Source organism: Coregonus clupeaformis, unplaced genomic scaffold (assembly GCF_020615455.1).
Source record: "Coregonus clupeaformis isolate EN_2021a unplaced genomic scaffold, ASM2061545v1 scaf0693, whole genome shotgun sequence".
In the NCBI taxonomy this organism is placed as follows: domain Eukaryota; kingdom Metazoa; phylum Chordata; class Actinopteri; order Salmoniformes; family Salmonidae; genus Coregonus; species Coregonus clupeaformis.
The window spans coordinates 178,331-188,640 of record NW_025534148.1 but is presented as its reverse complement, the minus strand read 5'-3'; the positions used below and the strand labels follow the sequence as shown (position 1 = coordinate 188,640).

General features: G+C 41.2%; 1 pseudogene; it reads left to right on the top strand.

The window, feature by feature from the left end:
• The first annotated feature begins 961 nt into the window (after positions 1 to 961).
• On the top strand, positions 962 to 3,414 carry LOC123485447 (annotated as a pseudogene).
• The last annotated feature ends 6,896 nt before the right edge of the window (positions 3,415 to 10,310 follow it).

Here is a 10,310-nt window from a genome sequence, read left to right as displayed (position 1 = left end):
TCTGGACTGTGTACAAAATTCAATTCTAGTCTTAAATATTCCTCCAAAAGATGTAAATTGTTTCTGAGAAATCTTCTTATTGCATATATAACATACAGCTAACTGACCCTAGAGATGCCGACCAGCTGACAGATACACACCTAAGCACACACTTTCAAATAATAATAATAAAACATTATATGACATATTATGCAGTCTTCCTTCCTTCTGCTTCTCAACCAGTAGATGTCAGTAGAGCTCTTCATAACAACCTTTGTTCTGTCAGTGAAACAGCAGTGGATATTCAGACTGTAATCGTTGTACAAAACGTTTCCTCCCTCTGTCTCCCTCCACCCCTCCTCTTCCTCTCTCTCTCTCCCATGTAGACCCATGTGGACCACATTATACACCAGTAGCCATTTAGCAGGTGTTGACACTGTAAAACATATGTATACATTATTAGTTAATGTTGTTTGTCTATGTGTTGATAGAGTTGTATATAATCCCCCCATTATTAATTAAAACTGAACCTGCAGCACTGGTGTCATGCATTTCAGTCTGAATTATATTTATGTCTAAATAACTAGCTTTATTTAAAAATCGACTTGTTTAATGTGGTACCATAATGATTGATTTCAATGATCTGATGTAGATGTTACACAGATGAAATGCTTATATACCATTGTATTAACCTATGTGTACATTGAGTCATACTGTACCATATAGACTCCCTTGTACCTTCCATTTAAGTAGACTGTGTAAAGAACAAACTAATAAAGTATGTTCCCTGTCAATCATTTACTTTACTGTTGTTAGCTACTTTTTATATCAAGGCTACCTTCATAGCTGCAATCTTCAACAAGGTTTGGCAGCATAACTATGGCCTGGTTTAGGATGTATTGAAGGGTGACTATTTCATGCTAACCCCTTCATCTCTAGTTCTACTTCCTCCCTCCAAATGGGAGTGGCTTAGACTGAACAGCAGAGGGGAGGTAATCGTGAACGTATGAGACGGTACAGCGAAAAGAAACACTGACAAATGGCTTCATCAAGCACAACAAAACCCTGTAAGTTGACCGAGTTTATTGATTCAAACAGTAGACATACCTGGTTACTAACTATTGTTGTGAACATCTAAAGATGTTTTTGAGCACCTCAGTTTACTTATATAACATCATGTCCTCCCATGTCATGCTACTTTCACTTTTATTTAAGGTGCTCTGAAAAAGTGTGTAATTACATGAAGTAGTACAACAATGGGTGTTTTTCATCTTGGGAGTATGAATATATTCCATCCCTATCTTGGCTACAGTTTTTCTATTAGTTAAGACAGCTCAGTGGGAATGAACAACCACACCAATGCAGATTGAAGTTATTTGTTATAAAACCCAGGCAGTATCAATGCAGGTTTGTAACTTTATGGGAAGTAGCATATGCAAAACTCATTTCCAGTGTGATGTTTACATTTTATTTCAGACTTTCATCAAAATCAAATCACATTTTAAAATTGGGGCCGGGGGGTCAATGCAAATAGTCCGGGTAGCCATTTGATTAGCTGTTCAGGAGTCTTATGACTTGGGGGTAGAAGCTGTTAAGAAGCCTTTTGGACCTAGACTTGGCGCTCCGGTACATGGTTTTACATTCACATGAACATAAGTGTATAACAGAGAATAGGATTGAATCATCATGCAGTATTTAATGTGATGGTGACTTCAATGTGTCTTTATATAGTGAAGAAGGATGAAGACACAGACAAACAGACTCTGGGTAGAAGAAGAAACTCCATGGATGATCCTCCAAACAGTAAGTTGAACAATCAAACATTTTTTCAAAGTCATATTTGTTGTGCGTTGATTATCCACATTTCAAGTTGGCAGCCAGAAGTGAAGAGGAATGATTATTTATCTCAATTTACATTTGTTATGGGAGACCCATTACTAAGTAGTGTTTTAAAAACCCAACAGCAAGACTTGCTTATGTGATTGCAAACCATGATGTGACATTTTTTTCATGTTTTCTCTGTTCTCTCCTGTAGTGTCAAGGATTGTGCTGGTGGGGAAGACTGGCGCTGGAAAAAGCTCTTCAGGAAACACCATTCTGGGGAGGAAGGCTTTCAGAGATGCCAAATCTGGCTCTTCTGTGACTAAAGAGTGTTGCAAGGAGACAGAAGAGATGGCAGGGAGGCAGGTCTGGCTAGTGGACACACCTGGCTTATTCGATACAAGCCACTCTGACAGTTACTTGAAGACAGAGATCAGTAAATGTATCAACATGACTTCACCTGGTCCCCATGCAATTGTATTGGTCATAAACATGGGGCCTTTCACAGAAGAGGAACAGAACGCGGTTAAGAAAATCAGGGGCGTTATTTGGAGAAGAAGCTGAACGGTATACCATGATCCTCTTCACCCATGGAGATGAGTTGGGTGAAGGTGGCATTAAGCAGTATGTGAATGAAGGACAGAAGGACCTCAAGACACTTCTGGACCAGTGTGGTGGAAGGTACCATGTTCTTGACAACACCAAGATGGACAACAGAGACCAAGTTGTGGAGCTCCTAGACAAAATTGATCACATGGTGGCCGTAAACGGTGAAGACCACTACACCAACGACATGTACAAGGAAGTGGAGAGAAACCTCACACTAAAAGAGGAAGAGTTGAAGAAGCTTTATGAAGAGAAAATACAAGAGTTTGAGAGGGAATTGCCACCCAAGTACCAACAATTAGGCAATATGTTTTGGGAACAAATGGAGGAACTAAAGAAGTCAATGGAAGAGATGAAAAAGGGAATGAATGACTTTTCAAAACAAGATCAAAACAAAATATTGCGGATCATGGAACACATGCGTCATTTTAAAAGGAAGTTATGGGCTGTGAGGAGTGAGGCAGAGCAAACACAAGTGAATGAAGACATTTCTACAGAGGTTAATATCAAGTTAAAAGATCTACATGTCTGAGGTTGCTGAAGACCGTGACCTTCCTGAGACATTTAAATGGCACATCTTATCATGGTGCTCCTAGTTTTATTACTAATGCTAAATGTAAAAACGGGGTATCTGTACCTAAGCTGAGAGGAGGATGTTCTACACTAGGTCTGGCATTCAGTCAAAGGCGAGTTGCCAACAAGGGCATTGACTCTTATAGGTAATTTACACTTGCGCTGACATCTACAGCATTTACCATGAATTCAGTCTCTGTGAGGCTCTGGTAAATTGCCCTTAAAAGGTGCATTGTCAGTAGTACAGTGCACAGCTCTGCACAGTGTCTTTGAATGAATCCCGACCAGCCTCTCATACAACAATGTGTCTTATACCAGAGGCTGGACCTCACTAACCACAAGAAGGTTACAGCACTTGTATCTGTTTATACTGCTCAAAAAAATAAAGGGAACACTTAAACAACACATCCTAGATCTGAATGAATGAAATAATCTTATTAAATACTTTTTTCTTTACATAGTTGAATGTGCTGACAACAAAATCACACAAAAATTATCAATGGAAATCAAATTTATCAACCCATGGAGGTCTGGATTTGGAGTCATCCTCAAAATTAAAGTGGAAAACTACACTACAGGCTGATCCAACTTTGATGTAATGTCCTTAAAACAAGTCTAAATTAGGCTCAGTAGTGTGTGTGGCCTCCACGTGCCTGTATGACCTCCCTACAACGCCTGGGCATGCTCCTGATGAGGTGGCGGATGGTCTCCTGAGGGATCTCCTCCCAGACCTGGACTAAAGCATCCGCCAACTCCTGGACAGTCTGTGGTGCAACGTGGCGTTGGTGGATGGAGCGAGACATGATGTCCCACATGTGCTCAATTGGATTCAGGTCTGGGGAACGGGCGGGTCAGTCCATAGCATCAATGCCTTCCTCTTGCAGGAACTGCTGACACACTCCAGCCACATGAGGTCTAGCATTGTCTTGCATTAGGAGGAACCCAGGGCCAACCGCACCAGCATATGGTCTCACAAGGGGTCTGAGGATCTCATCTCGGTACCTAATGGCAATCAGGCTACCTCTGGCGAGCACATGGAGGGCTGTGCGGCCCCCAAAGAAATGCCACCCCACACCATGACTGACCCACCGCCAAACCGGTCATGCTGGAGGATGTTGCAGGCAGCAAAACGTTCTCCACGGCGTCTCCAGACTCTGTCACGTCTGTCACATGTGCTCAGTGTGAACCTGCTTTCATCTGTGAAGAGCACAGGGTGCCAGTGGCGAATTTGCCAATCTTGGTGTTCTCTGGCAAATGCCAAACGTCCTGCACGGTGTTGGGCTGTAAGCACAACCCCCACCTGTGGACGTCGGGCCCTCATACCACCCTCATGGAGTCTGTTTCTGACCGTTTGAGCAGACACATGCACACTTGTGGCCTGCTGGAGGTCATTTTGCAGGGCTCTGGCAGTGCTCCTCCTACTCCTCCTTGCACAAAGGCGGAGGTAGCGGTCCTGCTGCTGGGTTGTTGCCCTCCTACGGCCTCCTCCACGTCTCCTGATGTACTGGCCTGTCTCCTGGTAGCGCCTCCATGCTCTGGACACTAAGCTGACAGACACAGCAAACCTTCTTGAAATGTATTGTCAATCAGTGTTGCTTCCTAAGTGGACAGTTTGATTTCACAGAAGTGTGATCGACTTGGAGTTACATTGTGTTGTTTAAGTGTTCCCTTTATTTTTTTGAGCAGCACGATTTGATGGAATCCTGGCCTTAGGTTGTGTATGAATTGTTACAATCATATATTTTACATATATTTCTTAATTGTGTTATCAAATCAAATCAAGCTTTATGTATACAGCACATTTCAGACATGGAATGCAACGCAATGTACTTTACAGGAATTAAACAAATAAAAACAATGAAAATAAAAGCTGAAATATTTACTAGACAACAAACATAAGATAACAAACAAAAGAATGACACAAACTGAACTACTAAAAAGATGTGTTTTAAGATCTCTTTTAAATACAGTGGGGAGAACAAGTATTTGATACACTGCCGATTTTGCAGGTTTTCCTACTTACAAAGCATGTAGAGGTCTGTAATTTTTATCATAGGTACACTTCAACTGTGAGAGACGGAATCTAAAACAAAATCCAGAAAATCACATTGTATGATTTTTATGTAATTAATTTGCATTTTATTGCATGACATAAGTATTTGACAGTAAGAATTCCGGCTCTCACAGTCCTGTTAGTTTTTTCTTTAAGAAGCCCTCCTGTTCTCCACTCATTACCTGTGCTTAACTGCACCTGTTTGAACTTGTTACCTGTATAAAAGACACCTGTCCACACACTCAATCAAACAGACTCCAACCTCTCCACAATGGCCAAGACCAGAGAGCTGTGTAAGGACATCAGGGATAAAATTGTAGACCTGCACAAGGCTGGGATGGGCTACAGGACAATAGGCAAGCAGCTTGGTGAGAAGGCAACAACTGTTGGGCGCAATTATTAGAAAATGGAAGAGAAGTTCAAGATGACGGTCAATCACCCCTCGGTCTGGGGGTGCAAGATCTCACCTCGTGGGGCATCAATGATCATGAGGAAGGTGAGGGATCAGCCCAGAACTACACGGCAGGACCTGGTCAATGACCTGAAGAGAGCTGGGACCACAGTCTCAAAGAAAACCATTAATAACACACTACGCCGTCATGGATTAAAATCCTGCAGCGCACGCAAGGTCCCCTGCTCAAGCCAGCGCATGTCCAGGCCCGTCTGAAGTTTGCCAATGACCATCTGGATGATCCAGAGGAGGAATTGGAGAAGGTCATGTGGTCTGATGAGACAAAAATATAGCTTTTTGGTCAAAACTCCACTCGCCGTATTTGGAGGAAGAAGAAGGATGAGTACAACCCCAAGAACACCATCCCAACTGTGAAGCATGGAGGTGGAAAAATCATTCTTTGGGGGATGCTTTTCTGCAAAGGGGACAGGACGACTGCACCGTCTTTGAGGGGGAGGATGGAAGGGGCCATGTATCGCGAGATCTTGGCCAACAACCTCCTTCCCTCAGTAAGAGCATTGAAGATGGGTCGTGGCTGGGTCTTCCAGCATGACAACGACCCGAAACACACAGCCAGGGCAACTAAGGAGTGGCTCCGTAAGAAGCATCTCAAGGTCCTGGAGTGGCCTAGCCAGCCTCCAGACCTGAACCCAATAGAAAATATTTGGAGGGAGCTGAAAGTCCGTATTGCCCAGCGACAGCCCCGAAACCTGAAGGATCTGGAGAAGGTCTGTATGGAGGAGTGGGCCAAAATCCCTGCTGCAGTGTGTGCAAACCTGGTCAAGACCTACAGGAAACGTATGATCTCTGTAATTGCAAACAAAGGTTTCTGTACCAAATATTAAGTTCTGCTTTTCTGATGTATCAAATACTTATGTATTGCAATAAAATGCAAATTAATTACTTAAAAATCATACAATGTGATTTTCTGGATTCCGTCTCTCACAGTTGAAGTGTACCTATGATAAAAAATTACAGACCTCTACATGCTTTGTAAGTAGGAAAACCTGCAAAATCGGCAGTGTATCAAATACTTGTTCTCCCCACTGTATGTCCACAGTTTCGGCCCCCCTCAGGTTCTCTGGCTATTCCAGAGTCTGGGGGCATAGTAACTAAAGGCTGCCTCTCAATGCCTCTTGGTCCTAGGCATTGGAATAGTTAAAATGCCAGTGCCAGAGGACCTGAGGGACCTACTGGGTACATAACTTAAAAGCATGTTTGACATGTATTGGGGTGCACAATTGTGGATTGATTTAAAAACCAATAGAATAATCTTACAATAAATTCTAAAACTCACAGGAGTGCAGAGACCTTAAAACCGGTGTAATGTGTGCTTTCTGTCTGGTCTTGGGCAGTACCCGTGCTGCAGCATTCTCTATGTTTTGCAGTTGCCCAATGGCGTTCTTGGGTAGACCAGAGAGGAGAGCATCACAGTAGTCAAGCCTGCTTGTAATAAAAGCATGGATGAGTCTCTCTGTATCAGCCTGAGAGAGAAACACCCGCACCTTGGCAATGTTCCTCAGGTGGTAAAAAGCTATTTTGGTCACACTCCTAATGTGTGATTCGAAATTGAGTTCAGAATCTAAAATAACACCTAGGTTTTTTACCTGGTGTTTTATCTTTATTGCCCATGAATTAAAATGTGCGGCTAGATTCTCTCTCTGTGCTTTGGCTCAACAATAAGTACCTCGGTCTTGTCTTGATTTAGCTGGAGGAAGTTGTGAGCCATGCATGTATTTAAATCACTAATACAGTCTAATAATTTATCTGTGGAGCTAAAATTCTCTGGTAAAACAGAAATGTAAAGTTGTGTATTGTCTGCGAAGCAGTGAAAAATCAATGCTGTGCTTTCTGATAATGCTGCCAAGAGGTAACATATATAAACTGAACAGTAACGGAACCAAAATCAAACCTTGTGAAATCCCACATGTGATAAGTATTTTCTATAAGATATGTTCCCCAAGGGTGACAAAAAACGGTCAAGAAGAGCACTCTCGTATTATTCTGATTAACAGTGATTATCAGAATAATTGTCACGACTTTCCAGCGTATTTTGTGTAACGAAGGAATAAACTCTGTATTTGGTGATTACCCTCCTGCGCCTGACTCCTTCCATCACAATAATAATGATTAATATATAATTATTATTATTCTGATTGGCATTTCTAATTGCCTTGTTATATATGCCAAGTTGCTCTCTCAGAATATCATAATGGACCTTCACATTGACTTTCTCCACTTCCATTGTGCCTTTCTGCAATTTCTCTTGAATTTATTAGTTTCCTCACTCATCCAATGGGCTCTCTGGATGTGGCCTTTTTCAACTTTACTGGTGCTATGGCATCAATGGTTGCCCCTAATTTGCTATTAAAGTTATCAACTAAATCATCAGAGGAAGGCAGAATAGGTGGTTGAGTATTGTTCATACACTTAATACAATCTGTAGCAACTTCAGAGGTAAGATAGTGTTTCTTAATAATGTGTTTCGTATTAACCTGTGCTATGGGCAACAAGGTAGTAAAAGATACACAGTGGTGATCAGATAAAGCAACATCAACAATGCCAATAGAAAGTCCCTTGGTAATAACCAGGTTCAGCATATGGCCGCAGTTATGGGTGGGCCCAGTAACATGTTGGATAAAGTCCATAGAGCTCAAAAGATTCATAAATTCAATGGCTTGAAGTCAGTCTCTTTGTCAACATGAATATTAAAATCGCCCAACACAATGATTTTATCATAGTTCTCAAGGACAATAGACAATAGTTCAGATAAATCAATAAAGAAAGTGGGGCAGTGCTTTGGTGGCCTATACAGGGTTATGTTGCTGGAAATACTCCTGGAACCCCTGTGGTTAGGGTGAATCTGTTTATTTTAAAAAGTCCTGGTTGCTCCCACAGCATATCAACGTTTTCAGAAAAAGAGACATTGCTGTCATTGCAAAGTTTCTTCAGGTACTCGTTCAGGCAAAGACTCGGGCTGAAACATTCCGAACCCCTTTGGTAGCATATTAATATAATATTAATAACATGAATTGTACATATTGTTAACAAAGTAGTAACTATACCAACATTGGGATTTGCATAGGCTTTTAAGGAACTCTTAAACTTGTGTAAGCCTCATTAAAGCTACAATACTGTCAGTGTTCAACCTTAACATGTGATAACAACACAACAGAACAGATGAACTGGAATGATATTTATTCTCACGGGTGGCCAACAATAACTATCTGAAAGGCACACCCCTACCAAGCCACACCACCAATCCACCAATCAACATAAATGGTAACCATGTCATTGGATTTAGGTTTCAAGTTGGGTGAAAAAAAGACAAACATCCCTGAAATGTCCTTACGTTGATGACTTTTTGCAAATCCAATACGTTTTCCATTTTGATTCAATGTCATCACATAGATTTTTTGTTGTTGAAATAACGTGGAAACAATGTTGATTCAAACAGTTTTTGCCCAGTTGGAACATTCTAAATGTTTGTGGCGGATGCAATCTCGGGGAACATCAGGGAAATAGAAATAGCAGTGAAACCCACTTTAGGTCAATTTTTTTCTTTACCCTGAATTTTAATTATGCTGCTCTATCGATCACTACATACATTCAGTTTGAAACTGTCATCCTAGAAGTTGTTTGTGTGACTTCAAAATGAGGGGCGTTGTACAAAACAAATTAATCAGTGATTGTATCGTTTATGGGACCAATCAGAACGATCAGAATGTGTTGGCATTCTAGAAATTGTGTGGGAGAGAGTCAAATCCAGACTCATCGTAGAGAAGAAACATCAGTTGGCCGGAGCGATGTAGATGGGAAGCCAGGCAAATGTTTTACTATGAGGTTGCACAAATTCAAAGTTGGCACATGCCCCAGCACAACATATAGTGACAGCAAAGTAAAGCCAGAGTGCCAGAGACAGCCGAAGTTGTATTTTATGTATGCAAATGTATGCTATGTGATGTTTTTTATTCTGGCTATTTTGTTACTTTCAGCAGCCTCTGACCAGCATTTCCATACAAGTAAAGCCTAAAAGCTTCAGTCCAGATTTGTGTTTCAGCCAAATGGGAGCCCCACATGGTTTACTATGAAGCTGGCGGATGGGGCTGGAGAAATTAAATGAATTGATGGACCAATGGATGCAAGGACTAAGGCCAGGATTCAATCAAAGGTTGGATTGACAAGCACACTGCACTTGATTTATAAAGGTAATCTATGCTTGACAACCGTGACATTGACTTTTAAAGGTGCATTGTTGACAGTGGTGGTCCTCTGTAGCTCAATTGGTAGAGCATGGTGCTTGTAACGCCAGGGTAGTGGGTTTGATCCCCGGCACCACCCACACGTAAAAATCTATGCACACATGACTGTAAGTCGCTTTGGATAAAAGCGTCTGCTAAATGGCATATTATATTATATTATACAGTGCACTGCTCTTGTGGACAATGCGCATTTTGATTGAATCCCGGCCTGACAGTCCATTATGTTAGGAGGCTATACATTGTTAGTAATTTACCACTTAAACACAAAGGGTAAATTGAAAACAACTTAAAAGGGATTCCTTTTGACAGAAAACCATTTTGTTTTTCTAAATACATTTGTAACGAGTGCTGAGTTTTTTTATTTGTTTTCTATAAAATACAGTGAGGGAAAAAAGTATTTGATCCCCTGCTGATTTTGTACGTTTGCCCACTGACAAAGAAATGATCAGTCTTTAATTTTAATGGTAGGTTTATTTGAACAGTGAGAGACAGAATAACAACAAAAAAATCCAGAAAAACGCATGTCAAAAATGTTATAAATTGATTTGCATTTTAATGAGGGATA